Source organism: Pinus tabuliformis, chromosome 1_2 (assembly GCF_031772625.1).
Source record: "Pinus tabuliformis cultivar Carrire ecotype Pingquan chromosome 1_2, CPIR1, whole genome shotgun sequence".
Taxonomy (NCBI): domain Eukaryota; kingdom Viridiplantae; phylum Streptophyta; class Pinopsida; order Pinales; family Pinaceae; genus Pinus; species Pinus tabuliformis.
In genome coordinates this window covers 159,540,402-159,545,905 of record NC_142298.1, presented here as the reverse complement: position 1 = coordinate 159,545,905, position 5,504 = coordinate 159,540,402, and the positions used below count along the sequence as shown (strand labels likewise).

At 36.0% G+C, this 5,504-nt stretch overlaps 1 pseudogene; it reads left to right on the top strand.

The window, feature by feature from the left end:
- Positions 1 to 3,200: 3,200 nt before the first annotated feature.
- Positions 3,201 to 3,692, top strand: LOC149204993 (eukaryotic translation initiation factor 3 subunit E pseudogene; annotated as a pseudogene).
- Positions 3,693 to 5,504: the final 1,812 nt, after the last annotated feature.

Below are 5,504 nucleotides of genomic sequence, written 5' to 3'. Positions count from 1 at the left end.
TGTATTGCTTCTGCCCAATATGTTGGACTTAACCTCTTGAAAGTTAACATGGATCTCGCCATTCCTAACAAGGTGCGATTCATTCTTTCGACTACTCCATTTTGTTGTGGAGTGTAAACATTTGTAAGATGTCGTCTTATGCCATTTTCACTACAATAAGTTTTGAATTCATTTGAAGTGAATTCTCCCCCATTATCGGTCCTGAGAGTACCTATCTTTTCTTTGACTTCATTTTCAACAAGTTGGCGAAAAATTTTAAACTTCTCAAATGCTTCTGACTTGTTCTTCAAGAAGTAGACCCAAGTCATTCTACTGAAATCGTCAATGAATAGTAAGAAATATTTGCAACCACCAAATGAAGTTTGTAGTGGTCCAGAAACATCACTGTGAACTAGTTGTAGCCACCTGTTCGCACGCCATGAACTTGTTGGAAAACTTTCTCAGCTTTGATTGCCATAAATGCAAGCTTCAAATTTTGCATTTTCATTTTTTAAAGTTGGCAGTCCCTTAAGCATCCTTTGTTTATGCAATTGAGAAAGACTCTCAAAATTTAAATGTCCATATCTTACGTGCCATAGTCTTATAGGTGAAATACCTGTAGTCACTACACCCGCAAAATCAGAATGCATTAGAATAATTGTCCCTTTCATCCGTAACAGTTTTCCATCTTCATAACCTGTCATTATAGTTTTCAAGCTCTGTTTGACTGAATTAATCTTAACTAAGCCATCTTCCATAATTACCTGATGTCCTACTTGTCGAATCGTGACTAAAGACAACAAATTTTTCTTAAAGGTTGGTACATACCATACATTTGAAATCATTTTTTCTCCAATGCCAAGGAGAAAAACTTTAACTTCTCCTTTTCCATAAGGAGTATGTTTTGTATCATATCCAAGAAAAATGGAATTAAGTTGGCAATCTTGAAAATTCCAAAAAAAATCACGTCGAAAAGTCATGTGCTGAGTTACCCCTGAATCCAAGATCCACGCATGTTCATAGTCACTTCTAAGACGGGATGAAAGTTGTAATGCCGGCGAGGAAGTAAAAACATATTCTAAGTTATCATCATCTTGATCATTTGCAAATTGAGCTGAGTGCTGATGAAAATTGGGAATTTTATTAAGAGAAGTTGGACAATCTTCAGCATAATGGCCAACTTTGTTACATCTTCGCCACACAATTTGACTTAAGTCTCTTCCTCTTCCTGAAGATTGTCCTCTGCCTCTGCTTTGAATTCTATTTTTAGGTTGTCCTCTACCTTGATTATTATTTCCTTGTCCTTGAAAATAGCCTCTTCCTTGATTGTTTCCTCTACCTTGAAAATTACTCTTGCCTGAACTGTTGCCTCTATTAAAGTTTTTTCCTCTGCTTTGGCTTCAACATCGACTTTGTACATTATGTGCTGCTTGATTCTGATTGAAAGTCCCTCTACCTTTGCTTTGAGAACTCTTAGTGGATGATTTACTAGTGCTGGCCTTTGTGAAAAAGACATCTTCACCAACTTTCTTCTTCTTCCCAAAAGTTTTATCATGTTGGGTCAACATTTCGTAGAGCTCATCAAAGTTTAGTTTCTCTAACTTTCCAATTAATTGTAGAGACTCCAAAAAATGTGTGTAGGAAGAAGGAAGTCTAGTAATTAAAATTGTGACCATAAAACTATCATCTATTGCTGGAAAACCAACATTAATGATTTCTTGCCTAATATTCTCAAGTCTTGAGATATATTCAAGAACATCACCTCCTTCAGTCAATTTTTGTTGCAACAATTTTAATTGTAGATCAACTTTCTTTGATTCAGGCTGAGTATCAAAGAGGTCTTTAAAATTTCTCAAAGCAGACCATGCATCTATAGCATTTTCTATATGGACATACATTTCATCATTGACAAAAGATTCAATGAGAGCTAATGCTTTAGCATTCTTAACTTCCCATTTTGCTAGTGCAACTACATCTGTGGGTTTATTTGGATTAATATCACCATCACATATTTCATGCCACAATTCATTATAAATGAGAGTGCTTTCGATGAGGCATTGCCATGTTTTATAGAATTTTGTACCTTTAAGTTTGTCAGAATCAGAAAACAAATTAATCAACTTTGACATTGTAGTGTTAAAGCTTCGCACCAAGAATCAAAAAAAAATAAATGTCAAGATTGGAAACACAACATGCAACACACTACACAAAAAAAAAGATCTATTGGGGCTTGGCCTTGACCCTCATATAGTCGTTCAAATAGGAGAAAAATCACTGAGCTTTGCACTTGGCTCTAGTCAATTTCTCAAATATTTACAAGGTAACTTTAAAAATTTGACTTTTACAACGATGCTCTTGCAAAACTTGGTAGAAAAAAAGTTATCCCCCCTCAAAGTAAAAATACTTTGAGTTACAACGTCACACTTATCCCTCCAATAAAAAATTACAAATAAAATCTTCTTATTACTCCAAAAAATTTACAAATGACCTTTTTACTCCAAAAAAAAATAAATTCCCAAAATTCTAAAACTCACCAGATCTCTCCAAAATAAAAAATGAAAAATTACCAAATATAGTATCTCCTTATTACTCCAAGTTACAAAATTCCGAGTTGTTCAGCTATTGACAACAACTGTTGTGTGCAGAAAAACCTCATGAAGTTGATAAGCCCAAAAGCCTTTTTGTTTTCGTATTTTCTGGCAGTGAGTTAGGAGAGGGTTTAAGACCTCAAACCCTTCATTCCTGTTTCTATAAAATCCTGAGAATATGTCTCATTTCAGTAGATCGGGTCCTCCAGACATCAAAGATAGTTATTCTTTGCTGGTTATGAACATCACTTTTCTTACAACTGTAGATGATAGGAGGACTGGTCATTCTAGAGAATTTTCTTTTGTCCGCTACAAATACATTGACGAAGCAGAGAAGGCGATCGACAGGCTTGATGGGGAAACGTTGATGGAAGGGATATTGTTGTGCAATTTGCAAAATACGGTCCAAATGCAGAATCAATTCAGAAAGGAAGGCATTGATTTGTTGTACCACATGCAAGCCACCACTCCAACACAGGTGGACCTGTTTTTTTTTTTTAGCAGAAGTTATCGAATCACTTGCTTGCTGAGCAACTGAAGAATGAGGAGACTGGCCTTGAAGATCTCAAGTTGCTCTTTGCTGTCTAAATTCGAAATCATATGAAACCCTTGTGTCAGGAAGCAACTGCAGCAATGGTGGAGAACGTTCTAACATCGAAAATTGCTCCCCATCTGGACCAGCATTTAGTTTTTCCTCTTCTGGAGTTTCTGCAGGAGAAACAACTCTATCCAAATGAACAAATTCTCAATTCGAGGATCGACCTTATCAGCAAGACCAATATGGTCGACTACGCCATGGACATCCACAAGAGCCTTTACTACACCAAAGACGTTCCACAAGAAATGACAGACAGTTGCCTTGAAGTAGTTGCAAGAGTAAAGTCATTGGAAGAAATCTCTACACCAATGATTAGTTTTCTACATAATCTGTCACTTGTTCAGGAGCTTCATTCTGATAAGCAATATAATTTCCAGATGTTGAGTGATCAGTATCAGATTGGACCTAACCAGATAGATGTGCTATACCAATATGCTAAGTTTCAGTTTAAATGCGGAAACTACTCAGGGGCAACAGACTTTTTATACCAATATCACACTTTTGTGCAAACAGTGAAAGGAGTTTGAGTGCCTTGTGGGATAAGCTAACAGCAGAGATTCTGATGCAAAATTGGGATATTGCTCTAGAAGAGCTTAATCGGTTGAAAGAAATTATTGACTCTAAGAATTTTGCATAATAATAGAAAATAAAGGAACAACAATTTTTGATAATAATACAACAATTGATTTTCAGATTTAAAAAACTAAAATCAATAAAATAGATTAAATTCTTTTCTTTTGAATAAGAAAAAGAAAATTTGCATACCAATCATTTGCTGATCAGTTTAATGGAGTTTTCCAAAAACTTGTACAGCTGGAATCTCCTCTTCACATCCACTACAACATTACTGGAGCTCTGATACCACAATAATGGCATAAGTGTCCTCAGACACGTAATTTTATTAATCAGAAAAAAAAATTACATATTTGATTTTGCAAGAGTTTACACCCGAACAACCAAACACTTTTTCAATGAGCTATTTATAAGCTCAATGCCCTAACTACCTCTAATTATGGATCACTTATTAAATAACAAGTGTCCATTTACAATAAATGCTATTCAAAACAACTAGCTAACAAATCTCCTAAAATAGAGCCTAAGATACAACACATTTGGAGAGTCATATCTTGTTACAACAATATACTAATTCTAAATCTCTATTAAATAATTAAATATTCTAGAATAATAATTATTAATTTAATATCTTAAATTAATAATTATTTTATTCCAACTTTATAACCTATGATAATATTTTATTTTTGGATCATCTAACAGAATGGAACATTTTCACCATGGGGCTCTGAGAATTCTCAGGAGCACTGTAACAAGAGTTCTGGATGGTAGTATGGAATGAGATGATGTATGTAGAGAATGTGCTCTAAAAAATTATGCCAAAGCAGCAATTCCTAGAAGTAAAAACAGGGCCAAGAGTGTACTAGGATTGATACACTCAGATATCTACGGACCCATGTCCACTAAAGCTCTAAGTGGTGCCGAGTACTTCCTTACCTTCATTGATGACCACTCAAGGAAAACTTGGATTTATTCTCTGAAAACCAAAGACGAGGTTTTCTGTCGATTCATAGAGTTCAAGGCTCTGGTGGAGAATCTGACTAGGAAGAAAATAAAAGTTTTGTGCTCAGATAATGGTGGAGAGTATGTCGATAAAGACTTCACTGTTTTTTGTGCTAAGGAGGGCATCAGAAGAGAGTGGACATCTCCTTACAATCTAGAGCAGAATGGAGTAGCAGAAAGAAAGAACGGGACTATTATAGAAGCAGCTAGGGCCATGATGTATGATCAGGATATGCCAAAATTCCTATGGGCAGAAGCATGCAACACAATAGTCTATGTTCAAAATGGAACTCCTCGTCGGGCATTAGGCAAGATTACTCCAGAGAAAGTCTTCACAAGGAATACACCTGAAGCCAGTCATTTCAGGATATTTGGGAGCTTAGCATATTGCCGCGTACCCAAGGAAAAGAGGAAGAAGCTGGATCAAAATGCAGAGCAAGGATATCTAGTGGGATATAGAGAGAACGCTAAGGCATATAGAATCTATCTTCCAGGGAGCAGGAAGGTAGTAGTTCAATGACATGTGAACTTCATGGAAGATAGGGCTTTTAGAAAATATCAAGAAATGCCTTCCAAGAAGCAGTCAAAAGAGAAACCGTTGGTCAAACCTCTTCAACCAACGGAAGAAAATAATTCTTCCTCGAGTTGGGAAGAATCACAGGATGAGGAGGAGCTAACAGAAGCACCTGATAGTAGAGGAAGAACGAGAAGGGAACTTCATCAAATTCTACGAGATGTAGAGGACTTCATCAATGCGCCAAGGA